The sequence below is a fragment of the Ovis canadensis genome, chromosome 15 (genome assembly GCF_042477335.2).
Source record: "Ovis canadensis isolate MfBH-ARS-UI-01 breed Bighorn chromosome 15, ARS-UI_OviCan_v2, whole genome shotgun sequence".
NCBI lineage: Eukaryota > Metazoa > Chordata > Mammalia > Artiodactyla > Bovidae > Ovis > Ovis canadensis.
In genome coordinates this window covers 83,601,363-83,624,683 of record NC_091259.1, presented here as the reverse complement: position 1 = coordinate 83,624,683, position 23,321 = coordinate 83,601,363, and the positions used below count along the sequence as shown (strand labels likewise).

The 23,321-nt window shown below is 42.7% G+C and overlaps 1 protein-coding gene across 9 annotated transcripts in view; it reads left to right on the top strand.

Annotated features, from left to right (window-relative positions):
• Positions 1-3,626: 3,626 nt before the first annotated feature.
• AMBRA1 (autophagy and beclin 1 regulator 1) overlaps positions 3,627-23,321 on the top strand; it is a 173,822-nt gene continuing 154,127 nt past the window's right edge. For 3 of the 9 annotated variants that reach the window (XM_069554017.1, XM_069554015.1, XM_069554011.1), the window contains exons 1-2: positions 3,627-3,876; positions 4,370-4,432. The gene's annotated coding sequence lies outside the window, so the exon portion shown is untranslated. The remainder of the gene's footprint in view (positions 3,877-4,369; positions 4,433-23,321) is intronic. The other 6 variants (XM_069554013.1, XM_069554012.1, XM_069554010.1 and 3 more) reach the window with 4 other exon arrangements.

The window sequence follows — 23,321 nt, the reverse complement described above, 5'->3', positions numbered from 1 at the left end:
AAATAAACCTCTGCCTTGTTTCCCTGCTCTTTTGTTTATGTGTAATAGGTCCTAATCATAAATAATAAGATTATAGCTGCCTCTTTGCAGGAGATGCAATTACAGGGAAAATGTTTGGAAGTAACATACATATTCAAAATGGGGAGCATGGTCAGTAAATCTTCTCAACAGAATATTGTGCAATTGTTTAAAGTAACAACTATTAAAGGCTTTAATAGGGAAATGATACAATGCAAAACAATAATGCTATTGTATCTCTGCTTAAATTAAACACAAACTATGTAGAGGAATTCTCTGGCCCTCTAGTGGTTAGGACTCCACACTTTCACCACCATGGCTTGGGTTCAATCCCAGATTGAGGAACTAAAATCCCTCAAGCCACATGGTGAGATCGAAAGAATAAATAGAAAAAATTATTATGGTATGGACCTAACAGAAGCAGAAGATATTAAGAAGACATGGCAAGAATACACAGAAGAACTGTACGAAAAGGATCTTCATGACCCGGATAATCACAATGGTGTGATCACTCATCTAGAGCCAGACATCATGGAATGTGAAGTCAAGTGGGCCTTAGAAAGCATCACTACGAACAAATCTAGTAGAGGTGATGGAATTCCAGTAGAGCTATTTCAAATCCTGAAAGATGATGCTGTGAAAGTGCTGCACTCAATATGCCAGCAAATTTGGAAAACTCAGCAGTGGCCACAGGACTGGAAAAGGTCAGTTTTCATTCCAATCCCAAAGAAGGGCAATGCCAAAGAATGCTCAAACTACCGCACAACTGCACTCATCTCACATGCTAGTAAAGTAGTGCTCAAAATTCTCCAAGGCAGGCTTCAGCAATACATGAACCGTGAACTTCCTGATGTTCAAGCTGGTTTTAGAAAAGGCAGAGGAACCAGAGATCAAATCACCAACATCCGCTGGATCATGGAAAAAGCAAGAGAGTTCCAGAGAAACATCTATTTCTGCTTTATTGACTATGCCAAAGCCTTTGACAGTGTGGATCACAAGAAACTGTGGGAAATTCTGAAAGAGATGGGAATACCAGACCACCTAACCTGCCTCTTGAGAAATCTGAATGCAGGCCAGGAAGCAACAGTTAGAACTGGACATGGAACAACAGACTGGTTCCAAATAGGAAAAGGAGTACGTCAAGGCTGTATATTGTCACCCTGCTTATTTCACTTATATGCAGAGTACATCATGAGAAACGCTGGACTGGAAGAAACACAAGCTGGAATCAAGATTGCCGGGAGAAATATCAATCACCTCAGATATGCAGATGACACCACCCTTATGGCAGAAAGTGAAGAGGAGCTAAAAAGCCTCTTGATGAAAGTAAAAGAGGAGAGTGAAAAAGTTGGCTTAAAGCTCAACATTCAGAAAACGAAGATCATGGCATCCGGTCCCATCACTTCATGGCAAATAGATGGGGAAACAGTGGAAACAGTGTCAGACTTTATTTTTGGGGGCTCCAAAATCACTGCAGATGGTGACTGCAGCCATGAAATTCAAAGACACTTACTCCTTGGAAGAAAAGTTATGACCAACCTAGATAGCATATTCAAAAGCAGAGACATTACTTTGCCGACTAAGGTCCGTCTAGTCAAAGCTATGGTTTTTCCAGTAGTCATGTATGGATGTGAGAGTTGGACTGTGAAGAAGGCTGAGCGCCGAAGAATTGATGCTTTTGAACTGTGGTGTTGAAGAAGACTCTTGAGAGTCCCTTGGACTGCAAGGAGATCCAACCAGTCCATTCTGAAGGAGATCAGCCCTGGGATTTCTCTGGAAGGAATTATGCTAGAGTTGAAACTCCCGTACTTTGGCCACCTCATGCAAAGAGTTGAGTCATTGGAGAAGACTCTGATGCTGGGAGGGATTGCGGGCAGGAGGAGAAGGGGATGACCGAGGATGAGATGGCTGGATGGCATCACTGACTCAATGGATGCCACTCTGAGTGAACTCCGGGAGTTGATGATGGACAGGGAGGCCTGGCGTGCTGCGATTCATGGGGTCGCAAAGAGTCGGACACAACTGAGTGACTGAACTGAACTGATTATAGGATATATCCAAGGACTTCATGGGAATATAAATAAATTAAAACTTTTTGTTTTGGAAGATGATCACGTTCTTTTGTTTTCATTTCAGTTCCAGGCCTCCCTGTCCATCACCAACTCCCGGAGTTCACTCAGATTCACACCCATCGAGTCAGTGATGCCATCCAGCCATCTCATCCTCGGTCGTCCCCTTCTCTTCCTGCCCCCAATCCCTCCCAGCATCAGAGTCTTCTCCAATGAGTCAACTCTTCACATGAGGTGGCCAAAGTACTGGAGTTTCAGCTTCAGCATCATTCCTTCCAAAGAAATCCCAGGGTTGATCTCCTTCAGAATGGACTGGTTGGATCTCCTTGCAGTCCAAGGGACTCTCAAGAGTCTTCTTCAACACCACAGTTCAAAAGCATCAATTCTTCGGCGCTTAGCCTTCTTCGCAGTCCAACTCTCACATCCATATATGACTACTGGAAAAACCATAGCCTTGACTAGACGGGCCTTAGTTGGCAAAGTAATGTCTCTGCTTTTGAATATGCTATCTAGGTTGATCACAACTTTTCTTCCAAGGAGGAAGTGTCTTTGAATTTCATGGCTGTAGTCACCGTCTGCAGTGATTTTGGAGCCCCCAAAAATAAAGTCTGACACAGTTTCTACTGTTTCCCCATCTATTTCCCATGAAGTGATGGGATCGGATGCCATGATCTTCGTTTTCTGAATGTTGAGCTTTAAGCCAACTTTTTCACTCTCCTCTTTCACTTTTATCAAGAGGCTTTTTAGTTCCTCTTCGCTTTCTGCCATAAGGGTTGTGTCATCTGCATATCTGAGGTGATTGATATTTTTCCTGGCAATCTTGATTCCAGCTTGTGGGTAAGATAAACTATTATTGCTCACAGTTGGTAATCCATACTGTGATGATCTATATGATTTATTAAATTATGCTTGGAATGAACATATTACCATATTTGTGCTGACCATGTTAGTCTGTCTACTAAGAGAGTTCAAAAAAACGCCATAGTTGTGACGATAACACTTTGTTGAATTTAGAACCCAAAGAGACTATTGGTTATTATGTATTATTAAGAAGCACGCCTGTGGTTTTAGGTCTTTGCAATAAAATAAAAGCAGTATATTATATTTCCTGCCGTAAGATCAGACTACACAACCCTGAACGTTCCCAGCTTTTCTCAGCTATGCTTATGGGAGCTAACTGGAGCTTGAATAGAGATGATTTGTTCCTCAGCCTGGATTCTCTCTGTGCCTGTTGGCTCAGGTGGGATAAATACTGTTGAGAGTCCATAAGGTAGTCGCTGAATTACAGTTAAGTAACAAAGCGTTATCATACTATGACTTGCTCTTCAACATTCTCAAGAGAAATTCCGGTTCTCTAAACGAGTTAGCCCGCACTCGACACAGAAAATGGCAGAAGCCTAGTCTACTCCGACTCCATGGCTTATGATCTGGGTTCGTTTATTTACGCCTTGGACAGGAGCCGGACCGGGAGTTGGAGCGAAGCTGCTTCTCGACGCTCGACTGCGGTTCCCTGAACGATTGCTTGGGCGCTCCTCCTTTGAGGTCTGGGGCGTTCGTCTATTCGGTGATCTCCTGCGCCGTCTTCTCGCTTGATGTCTCCCGAGCGGCGGCGGCGGCGGCGGCGGCGGCGCCGGGTCGAAGGCTGTCTCGTCCGCGAGGCCCCCGCGCTCAGGCTGCTTTCTCCCGCCGGTCGGCGGAGCGGACCCCTCGCTTCCTTCTTGCCTCTCCTTCTAGTGCGCGGCTCAGTCCACCCGTTGGGCTGCAAACCGAGCCCCCGCCCGCCTCGCAGGTAGGCCCAGGAGGAGCCTGGGAGGCCCCGGCCCGGCATCCTTCCGCTGCCGGGTTCGGAAGACCTTGGCGCCGGCGGGTGGGTGGGCGGGAGGGCCGGTCGGCCGCGGAGACTCGGGCAGAGGAGGAGCTACACGGCGGCGGCGTTCGGGGGCGCGGTCGGAGAGGCGGCGGGCAGCGGAGGGAGAAGCCGGAAGGAAGGAGGGATGCTGGTTTTGCCGCCTGGAGTGGCCCGGGAGGGAGGGTTCGTTGGGTCCGGGGAGGGTGTCGGTACCCCTAGTGTTTGGGGGAAGCCGCTTTCCAGGAACGGATAGAGCTTTGCGCGCTTTGGCCTCCCGCCCCCCAAAGGCTCCGGGTGTCACGACTCAGTTGTACTGGGGGACACTCTCCGAGTCCGGCCTTCGAAGGGACCCTTGACTAGGTGGAGGCTTGAGGCCGCAGGGCCCTCCGGTTCCTCTGAGCCAAGTGTCACGTTCTCGCCTTTTTTTGGGTAGGGAAACTGAGGTTCATCTGGGACGTGACTTTCCCCGTATCCAGCACAGATCTTTAAATGCACCGTGAGTTCATTTTTTCGTTGTTTATCAGTTCAGTGTGTCCCTCCCGCCCCCCCCACCCCCCATACTTAACCCGTCATTTTATCCACATAGTGATTTGTCGTTTGACCGTCTCTCTAGTCCCTCCTTCCGAGGAATATAGGTAAATTCCGTCCCTGGAGACTTCAGAAGTAAAGGGAACACGCAGTCTTGCGGCTGCTTTTGCTTTGAAAGTCTGTATCATTTTAGCGGGAGGAGTCATGACAATTTCTTTTTGTTTCTTGATATAAAATTTTGTTTGCTGTCTGGTTTACTTTCGCGTTGATACTTTCTGTCTCCTTCCTCAGCCTGTTTCTCACTGGAAGTCTTTCAACTGTGGTGTTAAGTACTTAATGTCCTGAAGAGGATGGTCAAGATTTTGAAGTCAGATATTTGTCCTGAGAGACTGCTTTCTAGGAAGAATCCAAATAAAACCTAAGGAGTCGCTTTTGTGCCGGTGTTGTGTATTGCATTAGTGACTTAGTTACTGCATATACTAGAGTTTAAAAGGCTATGTGTAGAAATCATTCAAATATTGACATATTTAAATCGAAAGTTTAAATATGGGAACTCCATTATCTTTTCCTTTTCTCTCCTAGCCCGGAAACTTTGGAGACTAAATGTTCTTCCTCGTTTTATTTTCATTGGATTTAGCGGCATGATTCTAATTTGTGTACTTTCTTTGTTGAAAAAAATAATCAACCTAGAGGTCATTCTAGGTTGAATAAGTATTTCCATAGTACAAATTTAGAATCAGTAGGAGTTGGGTTTTCTTAAGGGAGAAGAGACTAAATTTGTAGTCCTTGGAGTGAGACTGTACAAGTATATGTACTTTAACAAATTTAGACTTCTCACATGACTTTTGGAAGGATTATTGTTTTTTCCTTGTATTATCATTATCATCATCATTTTAGTGAGGTCAGCAGGATTTAAATGTAGGGCCCTTGATCTTGAGTGATTTCCTAATTGCCAGATCCTGAGTGCTCCCTGGAAGAGATTAATGAAGAGTCACTAGACTGTCTTTATGGAGAATCTATATTGGGAAGTTAGGCTAATGTGTGTTCTCTGAAAAAGTTTCTATGACAGAAGAGAATTTAATATCAGAGAAAAGAATTTAGAGGGCTTCCCCAGTTCGATCCCTGATCTGGGAAGAACGTCTGGAGAAGTAAATGGCAAACCACTCCCATACTCTTGCCTGGGAAATCCCATGGACTGAGGAGCCTGGTAGGCTACAGTCTATGGGGTTGCAAAAGAGACACAATTTGCTGAACAATGACAACGAAGAATTTAGAGAAGGGAGGGACATATTCCCCTGGAGATTGATAGGTTCTGCATAGAATTTAGAGTTAGTGGCTCCTGATGAATGCTAAATAAGAAATGAAATTCGCTATAAGTGTCAGGAAGAAATTTTGGGGTATTTTGTTATGCTTCCATGGAAAATAATTAGCAGAGGTTTAAGTTGAGTTGAAGAGGACCAGGAATTTGGTTGTCGTGGAAAGGGGTAGAGCTTCTTATCAGCTTCCCCCCCCCCGCTTTGTGGTAGACGTTCACTCAACTTTTACCTTTCTCGGTTAAATCTTGTGTTCTGCTAATGTCAGGTCAAGCTCTCTTCTGGCCTTTCTTTTCAGAATTTACAAATTCCGAATGTGGCTGAATTATTCTGTCTTCTCTTTTAGTAAGAAAGTTCTTGGGGATTGTTAAAGATGTGAACTTCTTTGAATGTCTTTTAGAACTTATCCTGAAAGAAGTTATGTATACCACTTGAAAAAGACTAGTTATATATGTATCACTTGAAAGCAGTTGGTTATTTTTATTAACAGAATAATAGCTTAGTTTTATACTGTATAATTTTCAAAATATTTTCAAGTTGTGTTAGGTTACTTATGAAACTTTTATCCTTTTGATCACACTCCTTTATGCTGCTTATTAATACTGAATCCAAAACAAACATTTATGGTCTTCAAGGACCTTCATGAATGTTGACAATTTACATTGGTGGTTTAATCTCACTCTTCTCATTTATCTAACTCTTAAAAGACTTGGAAGAAACAGTTTGTTGTTCGTACACTGCGTTCTCTTTTTTAAAGATACTTCTCAGCCCTGATCAAGTTATTTTGGAATGGGATGCAAATCTTTTTGCCCAGTGGTTTGGTTTACCAAAAAAAAAAAAAAACCTAAGGTTTTTTAAGTTCCTTTAATCATAGTCATGCTTGTTTCTTTCTCCAATTGTTCCTCATAAACCCAGAGAGAACTTTCTGTTTCTTGTCATATTTTTTTGTTTGTACGGAAGTGCTGTGGTACCACCTCTGGTGCGGCTTGGGGATATAATTGATGTTTTATATTTTCAAACCCCTCCTTCCCCCAAGTTAATTAGATCAGGTTTTTTGGGTCCCTTTTTCTCAAAGCTAAAATTAGTTACTGATAGATAAAAATTTTGTGATCAGTTATTGTCAATATATTTATGTGTCAGTAGTATGCGGCAGTGGAGAAGGAAATGGCAGCCCACTCCAGTGTTCTTGCCTGGAGAATCCCAGGGACGGGGGAGCCGGGTGGACTGCCGTCTTTGGGGTCGCACAGAGTCGGACACGACTGAAGCGACTTAGCAGCAGCAGCAGCAGTATGCGGCAGTCTGCCAAAGCAATGTGGCTGGAAGAAAACAGATTAAGGAATCAGGCGGCCTGGGTTTAAGTCCTGGGTTTACCATGTTGCTAGCTGAGAAATCTTGTACAGACTATTTAAGGAGGCCATAGGGAAGGTTACTTTCCTTTATTGAGCATTACTGTGTCGTGTTCTTTGCAAGTGTTAATCTCGTTTAATGCTCAGAACAGTCCTTGAAGGTACATGTTATTTTCCCCATGGATACTCAGATCACAGAGAAGTAGATGATATGTTCCAGATCACACAGCACATGTGTAGCAGAGGCAGGACTCAAATTCAAGGCTTTGAGCGCTTCTATGTGTCTGTATTGAAAGAATGGGAAAGATAATGCTGCTATTGTAATAACTTCTGTTGATAAAAAGAAGATACACGAAGCTGCTTTGAAAAGATAAGGTGCTCTTCCAATGTTAACTTCTGTGCAGTCTTGCAGCAACAGTGACTTGATGTCGTCTGGGTTCTCAGTCCCCTTGCTTCTTTGAAGGCAGTATTGTGCCTGACAGTCATGGAAAATAGAAGCAACAAACATTAAGTGCCCTGGAGAAGCTTACTAATGTGTTTGTGTCAACGAACATGTCCTTGGAAGTGCGAGGGAGAGAAGTTTTAGGTGCTGCCTGTGACTGCCTCTATTCCAGTTAGTCCTGGCTTGTTTGTGGATGAGTGTAGTCTCTTCTGGCTTGTTCTCTGTCTCTTCCTTTGCTCTTCGGGTTGATAATCTTCACTTCTTCACCTAAACTTTCTCCTTTCTTCACTGAGCATTGTTGTGGTACTGTGTTTTTGTCCTGAGGTATGAAATACTCCAGTCAGATCTTTTGGATCTCTTTCTTGATTGCACCTGTATGTGTTTTTTTTTTGCACCTGTATGTTTCAAGCCTTACCTTTTCAGACTTTTATTCATCTAACAAATAATTATGGAAGGCTCATTAGATGCTGGGATACAAAAGTAAGACAGGAGTGTTCCTGACCTGATGGAATTAATTTGAATGGGGAGCAGAATTGACCAGGTATCTGATAAGGATTGAAATTTAGGCTGTGCTGTAAAGGAAACAGACAAGGGCTGAGGGGGAGAGAGAGATGAAGGCATGAGGAATGCATTAGGCGTTTGTGGGAGTTGACAGTAAGTCCCCTAAAAAGTTGCAATCACAACATACCACGATTCAGTGAATTAAAGTTCTACTGTTGCCGTTACAATGGAAGTCTTCGTAGATTGCTGTATGTAATGTTTGTCTGTTACTTAATGTATGATAACACTGGATTTGGCTTAGTAAAGGATAACCGTGACTTAATGAATATCCAGGATGCTTGACTACTGAATTTAATTTTTACTTTTTACAGTTTCCATTTATTAGTTTTTTCCCCAAAAAAGCTATTCTTTGAAAGTTGAGTTCAGTGAATTTGAAAACTGCGTACGGGCCTTCATATGTTCACAGCAGGGAATAAACTGAAGTATTTAGCTTTATGTAAAGGGAGAGACTTGGGGTTTCCCTTATAACTCAGCAGGGAAGAATCCGCCTGTAATACAGGAGCAACAGGAGGCTCAGGTTCTGTCCCTGCCTGGGTCAGGAAGATCCTCTGGAGGAGGGTATGGCAACCCACTCCAGTATTCTTACCTGGAGAATGCCATGGACAGAGGAGCCTGGTGGGCTACAATCCATGGGGTCGCATATGAGTTGGACACAACTGAAGCGACTTGGCACGCTCGCAGAGGGAGAGACTTAGGAGAATTGTGAAATTAGGGGAGGGAAAATGTAGGCTGCTGTTGAGTGTGTATATATTAATAATAACACCTACAATCTTGTTTGGTACTTTTCCTTCAAGAAATTAAAAGCATTTTGCAAACATTTTTTTTTTTAGCTACTCACTGGAATCATATTTATGTCTGCAGAATTAACTCAGGCAAATTTCACATTTCATGATTTCATTGTTTGTTTATTTCTACTTCCCAGGATAGAACGTATATTCTCCCATGAACCAGAATTACGTTGCTGTGGGTATATATGCTAATGATATAATGAAACATCTGAAATTTTGCCGAGTTGGAGAGGATTCACATGTGTCCTTGATTTTGGGAGAGAATCGGAGTTTTCAGTCTAGCTGACCCATGGAAACAAGGCGGAAGAACGTGTCTCGCCAAACTCTTGGAATAATAGCATTGTGGTCCTGACTGAAGGCAGACAGTCCGAGTCCAAATCACAGTGCCAGCACTTACTAGCTCTGTGACTTGGGCAAGTTACTTAACCTCTCTGTGCCTCTCCTCATCTGTAGAACATCATACGGTGGTTGTGAGAATTCACTGCGTTGACATATGTGCAGCATTTAGAATAGCACATCTCACTGTATACTCCAGCTGTCAAATTGTTTTCAATATCATTACAGCAAGCTAAAGATTATATGTTTCTCAAAAGCAGAACAGGTAATAGTGATGCGGAGATTGAAGTTTAGGGTCTTTTGAGAAAGCTTGAATGAGAATTAGGAATAAGGGATAAAGCACATAAATTGTACCTCCCTCCCCTCAGTGTCCTTCTGAATAACTTAAAGTAAGAGGATGAGCCTTTGCTGGAAAGGAGGAAACCACCAAAGCAACAGTGTTTGAAAGGATTCCAGATACAAGATAGATGGCAAAACTTGGAAGATTTTGTAATATATGTAGCAAAACAGTCCAGCGCTATTTTAGGAACAGAAAAACACTTCTTTGCAAAACAGGTAGAAAATATCAGTATGGAATATTTCTACAAATACTAGTATCTAGTAAAGTTAGATGAATTTTACCATGTATTTTGGACTGTGGTTGGTGCTTGAAGGATCTTGAAGAAAATGATTAAAGTTGTGGAAGAGGGTGATACTTTAGGGAAAAGTCAAAGCTACCAAGTCTCCTTGGGTAAATTTCTGGAAAAGTGAACTGAGTTTTTGCTTAGCTATGAAGACTGAGCGTCCAGTCAAGTTAGTTTTTTTTAATTACTCATCGCTTTATGCCATTATAAACTTGGGGTTTCTTCAGTCTTTGCGTTAACTGTTCATGTCTTTATCTCCACATCTCTGTAAGATTCCTGCTGTATCATTTACAAAAGCCTGTTAAGATGATAGTAAAGTCTTTTCCCGGTCACTCATGCAGGGAGTGTCTCCCGAATGCCTCTGTGGCGGTGGTCAGAGCCCGCGCTCACTGAAGCGCTTCGCAGCAGGTGCTGTCCTTGATGTGCTGCGCCACTGACTCTCTTCATTCTTAGGACAGCCTGATGGCGTGGGGGCTTTGGCTCTCTCCATTTTACAGATATGGACATGGTGGCACAGAGAGCTTAGGCAGTTTGCTCAAGGTTATGGAGCTTGAAAGTAAATGGCAGAACCAGGGTTTGAATCCAAGCAGCCTGGCTCCCCCACTCCTGATCCCTAAATTATTCTGATTCTAAACTACTTTAAACAATTCTAAACTCTCTAAATTACTGCTACTATACCAGCACTACAGTGGCGGCGGCGGGGGGGGGGGGGGGGACAACCATATTGTTTATGCCCTTATGGAGAGTGTGATCCAGAGGGGGAGAGAGACAGCAAACAAAAAACACACAAATATATAATTATATAGTGTGCAGAGTTTTATGATGGAAAAGTAAAAAGGATTATAGTGGGGGGCATGAATTGTATTGGAGCCTTGGGGGAGATTTCTCTGAAGAAGTGAGGTTTAGGCGGACCTGAGAAGGATGAAAGGGGAGTGGAAGGGAATAGTATGCGTGAAAGCCTTGGGGTGGGAAAGAACTTGGCACGTTGGAGAACCCGAAAGACGCCTGGTGTGGTTTGAATGCAGTGAGCAGGAGGGAGAATGGGGGCATAGGGAGAAGAGAGAGACTTAGGCAGGACTGTGTCAAGGATGCTGTATTTTCCCCCTCAGTATAATTGGAAGCCTTTGAAGGTTTTAAGAATGAGTGTTGTGACCTAATACATGATTTTAAAAAAATTATTCTGGCTACATTGTGGCAATTTTTGGAAATCTTTGAGGGAAAAAATTGGAAATTGTGGAAAATCTGGAAGAGGAGGAAGTTGGGGGGCGTCTAATAATTAGGGTGATTTATAGGGGTCCAGGGGCTTCCCAAGGAAATGGCACCCCACTCCAGTGTTCTTGCCTGGAGAATCCCAGGGACGGGGGAGCCTGGTGGGCTGCTGTCTATGGGTCGCACAGAGTTGGACACGACTGACGTGACTTAGCAGCAGCAGCAGCAGCAGCAGCAGCAGCAGCAGGGGCTTCCCATGTGGCACTAGTGGTAAAGGACTAGTGGTAGTTCTTCCCAGTGGCAAAGAACCCACCTGCCAATGCAGGACACACCCGAGACACCGGTTGGATCTCTGGGTTGGGAAGATCTAACCTGGAGGAGGGCATGACAGTCCACTCCAGTATTCTAGTCTGGAGAATCTCATGGACAGAGGAGCCTGGCGGGGTACAGTCCATGCGGTCGCAAAGAGTTGGAAGCGACTGAAGCAGCTTAGCCCGCGCGCACATGTAGTGGTCCAGGCAAAGAATGGTGATGGTTTGGGTTAGGCTGTAGGCATAGGAGATGGAGGAAGGTAGATAACAGTAGATATTTTAGAATGAGAACAGGAAGACTTAATGATGGATTGGATATGTGGGAAGAGAGAGGTACCAGGTGTGATTCCCAGATTTCTGGTGTGAGTATCTAGGTAGATTAAATTGCTAGTTCTGAGATGGAAGCATAGGAGGAGGAGGAGATTCCAACTATTAGGAAAATTGAGGGAAGGCCTCAATTTCAGTCGTGCTCAGTGTGGGTTATCTGTGAAATAATACAAATGGAGACATCAAGTAAGCTTGTACTGAGCTAATGCTTAGAAGTGGTGCTGGAAATAAATCTGGATGCCCGTGGTATATAGGTAGTGTTTACAGCCAAGGAAAATGGATGCATTTACTCAGACGAAAGGTGTCCAAGACTAGGATTAGAAGATCTCTCAGCACCAAGCTCCTAGGAATTTCGGAGGAAATCTCAAAAACTGAGAGAGGAGCGTGTTTCAAAGAGGAAGTGACCCCCTATATTTTGTTTGATTTAGCAAAATAGAGATCAGTGATGATCGTAGCAAGAACAGCGTTGAAGAAGTGAAAAGGGAGGAAGTGGAGATGGTTGGTGTACTTTGATGATTAGCATGTCTGTCTTCCTATAAGAAGTAAGACTTTGGGACTTCCCTGGTGGTTGGACTCCAGGCTCCCAATGCCGGGGGCCTGGGTTTGATCCCTGGTCAGGGAACTAGATCCCTCATGCCACGTTTAAGATGTGATGCAGTCAAATAAATGAATAAATTTTTTTTTTTTAAGTAAGACTTTAACAAAAAGAAGTACCTTTAGAATGTCCAGGAGCATAGGAACCATCCCATTTCATTTTGGTGTCCTTGGCTGCTTTAACCTTGGTGTCTTGCAAAAAAGTTGTATTAAAGCAGAAAGGGGAGAGGGAATGAGGAGATTTGCAGTGATGAGATAACGATTCTCATGGTCTTTATATGTGGCCTCAGAGTTTAAGGCTTAGGTACTTTTCAGCTTTGCTATCATTAGCCTTTCTGTCTTACTCCCTACCTAGTGGGTCTTCTGTACTTCAGTATTATTGGTTTTTTAAAGCTCATTCCATAGCTAGTTAGCTGATACGCTTGGTTATTTATTTTATTTCTCTTTATTCATTCACCTGTTTATTGACTCTTCTTTCTATGTAGGATGCTGTGTAATTATGACTATAGATTTTATTTCAGTTTCTGCTTCGCTTGCCTTTTACACACTCTCTACTCAAAGTCTAATTGGGTATATTGAGGTAATATTAAACATTTTGGCTACTATTCTACCTAGAATTTTGTATGATGACTTTCCTGGGAAAGGCTAAGGATTTTATGGTAATTGTGCCCATTAGTTCTCCTAGCAGTTTTTTTTTTCTTTTAAAATAATTTATCGAGGTAAAATTCACATAACACAAAATTAACCATTTTAAAGTGAACAGTTCAGTGGCATTTGCATAATATTTTGCAACCGCTACCTCTGTCTAGTTTCAAAACATTTCCATCATTCCAAAGTAAATCCTCTTCCCAATTGAGCAGTTTTAAAAAATTTTTTCTCCCCCTGAAATCCAGTAGTCTGCATTCTGTACACACACACACACACCCACACACACCCCCACACACACCATAATTTGTTGATCCATTCATCTGTTAACAGACATTTGGACTGGTTCCACCTTTGGATATTATGAATAGGGCTACTGTAAGCATGAATGTGTGTGTACTTTTCTCAGTTGTTTTGGGTATGTACCTGGGAGTGGAATTGCAGAGCCCTATGCTAATGTAATTGTTAATGATTCTTTCTGAAATGTAGGGATCAAAGCCAACACCTGTGGTTTCTATAGAGAGTGTGTGATTTGTGAGTTGTTGGCTTAGATTGGGATTGAGACTCTCTTTCCTGTTTGTTTAACTTTTCCAGGAACTGAGTTCTCCGTTACTGGTTTTTATTCTTTGCATTTTACTGATGGCATAATTGAGGTACAGCATCTGCATGGTTTTAACTTCCTATCATCTTCAGAGCAAGTCAGTGATGGAACTGGTAGTTTAAGGCTCTTAATTATGTCCTTTGTGTAGGTGACCCATTTAAAGCCATGTTATATTTACATGAAGTTGTTTGAAATAGGCTTCCTATATTTTATAATCTCCTGAAGGGATGTTGTTCAGGTGGTGTTAAGCAGATGTTCTCTTTCCATAGTGGACAAGACAAGAGGAGATGTGTTTTAATTGCAACAGAAGGGATATTGATTACAAATTAGAAAGAACTTCCTGACTACAAGATACTTTAATGTTAACCAAGGAGGGTTGTGAAATATCTTTCCCAAAGACTTCGTAATGTTAACCAAGGAGGGTTGTGAAATATCTTTCCCAAAGACTTCGTAAAGATCTTTCTAGGATGATGTCGGTGTGGGCTTGTTAAGAAATGAGGGCAATGACAAAGATGACTTGCTGAGGTCCCTGTTAACCCCAGGAAATAGTAGTGTGATGGTTAATCAGGCAGTGTTGCTGTCATTTTAATGAGTATATTTTCATTTTCCTTATGAAGAAATCATCATTACACAGTAGGTGAATTGCTCAAGGTCTCCTGGTGAAATAGAAGATTAGCATTCTGAACCTTCTTGGCTCACATGTTGAATGCTTAGGGATATGTTCTTTATTATAAATGAGCCTTTTCATAATGGTATGATGTATTATTGTTGTGATTCTTCCTAAGCTGTAGGGATCAAAGCCAACACCTGCAGTTTCCATAAAGTTGGTAATTTGAGAGTTGTTGGTCGGGCTTAGATTGGGACTGAGAACCTTTTTCCTGTGAAAATGGACTTAGTCTCCTGCTACGCATACAGAAAAGGGAGCACATTTTCAGTAGCAGACTAAGAGAATAGATTCTGTTTTTAAATGTATTTTTAATTGGAGGATAATTGCTTTACAATGTTGTGTTGGTTTCTGTCCTCAGCAGCGTGAACCAGCCATGAGTATACCCATATATCACCTCCCTCTAGAGCCGCCCTCCCACCCCCACATCCCGCCTCACTAGGTCAGATAGAGCACTGGGGCTGAGCTCTCTGTGTTGTGTAGCAACTTCTCACTCGCTGTCTGTCTGACACATTCTAACTTTTACACACTGTAACATATGTAATTCAGTGCAGCTCTTTAATTTCCTCCCACCCTCCCCCGCTCCCCCTCTGTCCACAGGCCTCTTCCCTACCTCCGAGTCTCCACTCCTGCCCTGCAAATAGGTTCATCGATGAGGCGGTAGATTCTTAGTGGCGAGTTTAGGAAGGGCCAGGTTAATGTTGCCTGGGTGAAGGTGCCCATGAGATCGGCCCATTTTTGGTTTGTGGTGCTTGGAGGAATAGGAGCCAGAAGATGGGCAAAATGAACATTAGATTCTGTTGTAGAACATAAGCATAAAATTACTCATTAAATGCAGTATTAAGTTGCCAATTTATATGCTCAGCTCAGGAAGTGCCAAATTTAAGGTGCTTAGAACAACACTAACTCATTTGCGTGACACTTTTGGTCTGCGTTATGGTGCCTTGTAGGGTATCTCAGGTCTGCTAGGACAGTTGTGCTCTGAGATCCATGGGTCATTGACTGGAAACTTGGCTGGGAGGGAGTATTACCGTTGGTCTTTTTAATGAAAGGTTTGCTAGGTTATTTATTTTAGTTGAGCTATGGGAGCGTTTACTTGTTTATGTCTCTGCTACTGAAAATACCATCAAATTGAGATTTCTTGAATTGGCAACAACTATTACCTCTGCAGGATAAAAGAGAGGGGAGCCAACTTTTGAATACTTACCGTATTCTGGGAAGTTTATATTTGTTCCTTCACTTAGTAGTCATAAGAAACCTATAAGGTGGATGGCAACATCTCTGTTGTAAAGGATAAGAAAAAGTGATGCCTCATGAGGGATCGCAGGGCTCTTACGAAAATCATGTGGTGCGGCTTCATTGGTTCTCATACGGGGGTGTGTGTGTGTGTGTGTGTGTGTGCGCGCGCTCAGTCATGTCTGACTCTCTGGGACCCCACAGATTGAAGCCTGCCAGGCTCCTCTGTCCATGGAATTTCTGAGATAAGAATACTGGAGCAGGCTGACATTTCATATATGTATATATATATAAATATATATATATAAATATATATATATATACACACACACACGGTATTTTTATATTTTATGTTTTATATTTGTTTTGATCTGTTTTATATTTTAGTGTTTTCACATAAGATATCATTTGGACAAAGGATTTTGCTTCTTAAAAAAGGAAGAAAACATGGAAGACCACCAAGGAATCGTGAAAGAAAATTAGTTAAGACAACCTGAAGATTGAAAAGATGGCTAAATTACATAATTGCCATTCAAGAAATAATGTCGATGTTTGAGGCTGCTCAATGTCACAGCCACATGTACAGACAGGACAGATTTTCTATTCCTAGGGAGTGTGGAGTGGGAGAAGAGCATGGACTCTAGAGCTTAAATTCTAGCCCGGCCCCTGGGCAGCTGTGGGGTTTGGGGATTCTTCTTTAAACCTGGTGTGCACCAATATACACGACGATATAACACCTTTTTTGAGAGTGTTTGTAAGGATAAGGAATAGCATGTAAATACTCTTGAGTGCCTGGCTCATAGTATCAATAGATATCCCCTCAGTACTAGCTATTGCTAAGATACTGATGACGTATGTGGGTGATGGCAATTTTTTAGTGTATTAACATCTCCCGCCCAAATGCCTGAAGAGCTTCTTCCATACCAACGGTAGGTGGGGTAGAAGTAAAGGGTCTCCTTTACCTCTGTGTGTGTATATCTCAGGGGTGCCTAGCATTCCTGTTTGTGATAAAGTTCGTCTTTAAACTGCACGATTCATGAATGCGTCTTATCGTTGATGAAAAGAAAAACTTGAACATCACTAAGTTTGTTTTCATTGGCCATAAAGAAGAAAGAGTGGAAAGGAATGCCATACAGTGAGTTGAGAGACCTGGGCTTTTTGTCTGAGAGCTGCCCTGTGAGTCTTATAAAAATGGGCAAGTGGGTTTATACCTTTTTAAGACTCTGTATTCAAAGTGATGTCTAAGTCATATTTAACTCTGTACATCCATGATTTGATTAAAAACATTCATTTCTTTTCATTGCCAAAATTTCAAAGCATTACAGCATTAAGGAGCTTCCTGCTGATTTGAGCTGGCAAGCTTCCGTTCATACTGAGCATGTCTGGGGCAGTGTTTTGTATAGAAGGCCACTGCACACCTTTTGCCAAGGATCACAGAGAGAAACATGTGACTTGTAGAATATCCAAATGGAACTGAAACTAAGAACAGTTGTAAGGAAGCTAATGTGAGAGAGTGTCTCTTGCTTTGGGGCTGATGGTTGGATTTTTCAAACCCACAGCACTTTGTATAACGCCATGTTTCAATATGGCAGTTCCAGTTCCAGTATACTGCCGCTGCCTTCAGAAAACTGATGCTGAAGACCTTTTCTGTGTTGTATTTGTTGGTTTTTTATCTCTCTGTCACTGTCACCTATAATAGGTCCTGGCACATATATAGTCCCCCCAGACATGCTAAATGGAAAAGCATCTGATAAAGTGGGGGAAGCACTTGTAGCTTTGAATGCCATCTTCACCATGTACTGGCTGTTTGATCAAGGGCGAGTAATTTCACATCAAGCCAGCTTTTGGTCTGTAAAATGGCAAAGGGGTAGCAAGGGGCTCTGGAGATGGAGTACGCAAAACATGAAGCCCTAATAGTGGTAGTCTGCACTGTTATTAACAAGATATTTTGCACTTCTGCTTGAAGGGGGAATATATTTTCAGGGAAGCTTGTTTGCTGTGGCTTCAGTATGTGGGAGAATTATCCCCTCTTGCAAGTTTTTGCTCAAAAGAAATCATTTAGCATTTCTTCGTCTGTGGGCCCATAAGGATGGTTACTTGGAGGAGGCAGAGAAGGGGGTAGGATCCTGGAAGAGCTGCTGCAGACCTTGCATTTCTGCAGATCTCTTTAGAATGCCACTCTATACTGTGCTCTCGCTGAAGGCACCTGACTCAGCGACAGCACGCGAGCATTAGAAACACTTGCCCCAATCAGAAAATATTCTATACTTGCCATCCTGCTTGGCACTTAAAGACTTTTTTTCCCCTTCAGCTCTCTATGATATAGTGATTAAAAAAAGAAGTTGGCCATGTGGCATGTAGGATCTTATTTCCTCAATCAGGGATTGAGCCCATACCCCCTACATTGGAAACACAGAGTCCCAGCCACTGGCCTGCCAGGGGAGTCCCTGTGTAACAGGTAAAGAAGGTAGGCTTTAGGTTGACATATAGTATATATGATCCCATTTTTATACAGAAAACAAAATCTGTTGACCACAGACTGTTGTTTTTGCTTGTTGCAAGAGGTGTGTGTTACCTTTTGTTTTGTTTTCCCTTTTTTTCTGATTAGCCTTTGTTTACAGACAGTTTTAGGTTTCAGGCAGTCTTAAGAAATGACAGTGAGATAGATCCCCTGTGCCCTGTACCCGTTTTCCTCCAGTGGCAATGGTAGCATCTTCGAAAACCAGAGCACACCGTTAACAGCCGGGGTGCTGCCAGTGATGCAGTCAGGATGCCAGGCGTTTCCATCCCACAGGGTCTCAGTGCCCTTTTGTGGTCACTCCCACCTCCACGTCACCGTGAGGTGACAGTGCAGTCGATAAAGTTGCAGTAAAGCTTTTGTGCAGAGTCTGGAAAACATATCCTCCGGGGAAGGCGGCCAGGATCACCCTCCCCAAGCTCTGTAATCCCACAGGTCTGTCTTCCTTTGCCATTTCAAGAATGTCACGTAAATAGAATCATATAGTATGTAACCTTTTTTTTTTTTTAGTTAAAATTTTTTTGCTGGGGGGCTGCTCCATGGCTTGTGGGATCTTAGTTTCTAGGCAGAAATTGAACCTGGCCCAGGCAGTGAAAAGTACTGAGCGCTAACCATTGGACCGCCAAGGAATTCCCAGAATGTAGCCTTTGGGATCGTTTTTTTTTTTTTTTTCCCCCAGTGCACTGTAATTCCCTGGACTGTCATCCGAGTTGCATGTATCCTTTTTAATTGCTGGGTAGTATTCCCAGGTTTGGATATGCCTTAGTTTCGTTTAGTGACTTGCCCACTGAAGAACTTCTGAGTTTTTCCCCAGTTCTTGACTATTACAGATAAAGCTGCTATAAACATTTGTGTACAATTTTTTTGTGTGAATGTACATTCTCTGGATAAATGCCCAGGTGCAATTGCTGGGTCATGTGGTATGTATTGCTTTAATAAATTTTTTTTGTTAAAGAAAGAAAATTAGAGGTAAAACAACTAGTTCAGTTATTCCTGAATGCTACATTTCTTTTTTTAATCCTGGCTGCACCAGGTCTTAATTGCAGCACATGGGATCTTCAGTCTTCCTTGTGGGGTGTGAAATCTTTAGTTGTGGCATGCAGACTCTTTAGTTGCAGCATGTGGGGTCTAGTTCCCTGACCAGGGATCAAACCCTGGCCCCCTGCATTGGGAGCGCGGAGCCTCAGCCACTGGACCGCCAGGGCAGTCCCTCAAACCCTGCATTCTTGGTGCACATAATTTACTTACATCACTTTCTGGTGTTTTGCTCTAGCATCAAGGCAATAATAATCATAACACTGTAGTTTTCCTTGTCTCTTTCAACGGATGATCTGTGTGTATATGACAAATAATGATTAACACAGCCTACCGGGGGTAAGTAATGGTTAGCGCAGGTGAGGTGAGCTCCTTTCTAGATAGGGTAAGTTGTGGGTCTTGTGGAATTACGGCTATAGCCCTGTGCTCTGACATGGAGTTATTCAGAGTTATTCCTTCTCTCTCTATCTCCTGAATTAACTCTCTGTCACATAGGTGTGAAGACATGAAAAGGGTGTTGTGTTTTTTCTGTGTCTGAGGTTTACTGCTTGTTGTATAGAAGCTGTAGGGCTTCCCTGCTGGCTCAGAGGTTAAAGCGTCTGCCTCCATTGTGGGAGACCCGGGTTCGATCCCTGGGTTGGGAAGATCCCCTGGAGAAGGAAACAGCAACCCACTCCAGTATTCTTGCCTGGAGAATTCCATGGACTGAGGAGCCTGGTGGGCTGCAGTCCACGGGGTCACAAAGAGTCGGACACGACTGAGTGACTTTACTTACTTACTTAGAGTGGTTAGAGCATCTACTTTGGCATCTGATTGAATTTGAACCTCCCCTCCACATGGGCAGATCATTTAACCTTTCTAAGCCTCAGTTTTGTGATTTGTGAATGGGGATAGTGGACACTGCTCATAGTGTCACTGTGAGAAGTAAATGAGATGATGTGCAGAAAAATGCTTAGTTAGCGCTGTCAGGTATGCTGCAAACATTCAGTGAATGTTCCATGAAAGTATTGTTGCATTCTACCACTCATCTTTATCAGTCAGTGGATGATAAATATTGGTGGATAAATATTGGGATCTTACTGCCATATGCGTAAAGGCTTTAAGTTTGCTGTAAGTTTTGAGGCAAGAATGCTTCCTTTGAAGGCTATTTCAAATTTAGTCTTATATATGTAGTTATTTTGGAGAAGGCAATGGCACCCCACTCCAGTACTCTTGCCTGGAAAATCCCATGGACGGAGGAGCCTGGTGGGCTGCAGTCCACGGGGTTGTGAAGAGTGGGACACAACTGAGCGACTTCACTTTCAGTTTTCATTTTCATGCATTGGAGAAGGAAATGGCAACCCACGCCAGTGTTCTTGCCTGGAGAATCCCAGGGACGGGATTCTCAGCCTGGTGGGCTGCCATCTGTGGGGTCGCACAGAGTCAGACACGGCTAAAGCCACTTAGCAGCAGCAGCATGTAGTTATTTAAAAATAGGAAGTGATGTTGGATTATATTGTAGTATTAATTTGAATGAAAATATTTTAACGTTTCTCCTTATTCATATTTTCTCAGGCTCATAGTAATAAAAAAATAGAAATGATTCTGAATTCTTGATTTCCTCCCTTTAATCTGTCCCCTCTGAACAACATTACTATTTATATATTCTTCCTAGCATTTATCAATACTTGAAAGTGTCACTTTTTATTGCATAAATAATCTTATAAGCTCCTTGAGGGCAGGAATGCTCTCATTGGCTCTAGGCTCCTCAGCGCCTAGAGTAGTGCTGGGCGCCTAGATATTCAGTAAACACTTGCTGGCTGGCTGTAATTGCTTTTGCATCTTTCTTGTCCCCCTTAGTGTTTTTTGTTTGGAAATTTGGGGAAATGCAGTCCAACTTCCAGTCAGAGCTTAAAATGACTAGTTTCTTAAAATCCAGTGTCTTACTTTGATTGGCTGAGGAATGTGATTGGCGAGGTAGAAGGGGCACTGGACCTTTTAGCATAAGAGCTCTGCGTTTAATAATTTGACTTCTCCTTTTCCTGAAGCCTTGAGGGAAATTTTTCCTTTCCCTGTTCTAGTCAGCCAAGAACCTGACCTGGGCTGACTCTAACACTGGAGAACACTGAACGCAGTATCTGCTGAGCCAAGGGCTGAGAGTCAAGCTCTGATACTATCTGAAGGCAAAGCCTGAATTCAAATCCTGCTTTGCCTACTGACTCATCTTGCAAACCTGGATGAATTTCTCAGCCTCTTCCAGGTGTACGTTTTCTCATTTGCCTGGTGAGCAATCCTGTCTGTCTGGGCTTGTGAGGACGCCTCATTGAGAGCCCTCAAAGCTTTGTTAGGTGCTGTCGCTATGGTTCCAGGGGTGTCCAGGAACGGCTGGGGGCCATGTGGCGCTCCAGGAAGGAGAGCTGGACTCTCTCGTCCCCAAAGACTACGCAGAAAACAGAAAGACGTGCTCCTTCGTGACTTGAAAGCGGCTTCTACTTCAGCCTCCTAATGTTGTTTGTAGATGAGAGGTATGTTGTTGCCAAAGCCGTTAGGCCTGTGTGCCTGAAGCAGCTGGGGTCTGTTCTCGACTCTGGGGTTAAGCTGTCTTTGTCTCCGTGAAATTTCTTCCATCGAAAGCTGCTCTTTTTTGTCTTTCTCTCTCTTTTGCTAGTAGGAAGTCTCTTGCCACTTTTGTGAGCCTTCCTGGTCCTGTTGATAGCTTGCGACTCAGAAGTTGAGCTTCAGTTTCTTCTTGGTTCAGTGATTTCTTCTGTGTTCTTCCAAGAACCTGAAGGGGTTCTTATGGTTTCAGCTCCCTCTTTGCCCCAGAAGAGTTTGCAGGTTAAAAACTTCTTTTCTTTTCATTCTTCTGAGGGGAGAATAAGGAAGATTGTCAGTCTCAAATTTGGGTCTTACAGCTTTCTGTTCCCAGTTTTGATCATATTTTGTTTTTGAGGATACTTTCCTGTGTTGCAGACATTAGGTTACATCCTTGTGAGTTACTTTTGGAAGCTCTGGTCAGCAAAATCTGTAGCAGAAAAGCTGGTGTTTTGTTCCTCCCCTTTATTATAATAACAATCACTCGAATTTTTTTAGTTTCCTATCTTCAGAGCATTTTGAAAGTTGTCAGCTTCTTTGTGATATACCCTTAGTGGTCTGCCTTACACTGAGTTTATATATTTAAAAAGCTTGTTGGGGGGTGTGAATGTAAGAAAAAGAGGTCACATTGCTTGCTTATCTCTTGGTAAATTTGGGCTGACAACCTTTGTATAGGTATTTGATTCACTGTAACCTCTTAGTCTAACTTTCTAGAAGCAGACCAGTTGTATTTTAGAGTGTTCGTAATTCTGAACATAAATGCTGTGCATGTCTGCAGTACAGGTGCAGGTTCTGTTAACATTAAAAAAAATTGTTTAGTTTATTTGGCTGTGTTGGGTCTTGGTTGCAGCAAGCGGAATCTTTGTTGCGTCATGCATGATCTTTCGTGGCGGTGGGCGGACTCTCTAGTTGAGGCAGGCAGGCTTAGTTCCTCCTTGGCATGTGGGATCTTAATTCTCTGACAAGGGATTGGACCCATGTCCCCTGCATTGCAAGGTGAATTCTCAACCACTGGATCACCAGAGAAGTCCTGCACTAGCATTTTATTAATATTTCTAGTCTTTGGCTGCTTATAAAGTGGCTTTGTATTAATTTTGATTGTATAGATCTTGATTCTATCAAATTAGTTGCTGTTAGTATGTGAGGTGGTTAATTAGAGGTAGGTACTCTCTGATTCTGCTTCATAGCTAGTGTAGTTTCCTTCGCACTTTTAGAGCTGCGCGTGCCAGACGTCTTTGTGCAAAGTCCTATTATTGTGTATTCTGGTTATTGTTCCTAACTTGCCTTTTACTTTGAAAAGTTGTAATCGTGCCTTGAGGTTTTTGTAACTCCTGAGATATTCCAGAGATATTATTCCTAAAGGTAGGAGGAGAGGGTGTTATTACTTTCAGTTTTTATACATAGAGTGTGATTTGTCCAAGATTATGTAACACCTCACTGGTGGAAATCAGTCATTGAAGCTTCTTACCTCTTAGTCTTAGCTTTACCCATTAAATCACATCACTTTTACGTCCAGCACTCTCAAGCTCGAGATATACAGTAGCACATATTCCCAGCCCTGCTCTCAGAAAATCCACTGCTTCTGTATTTTGTTATGAATGTGCCCTGTTTCAAATATGAGTATAAAGAAGCGTTGTTACATGAGTATAAAAATTAAAAAGGCTGCTGTCCTCCCTGGGGTACATAGTTTTTAGGTTTGGGTCCCACCCTCTTTCCCCCACAGTTGGGAGTGGT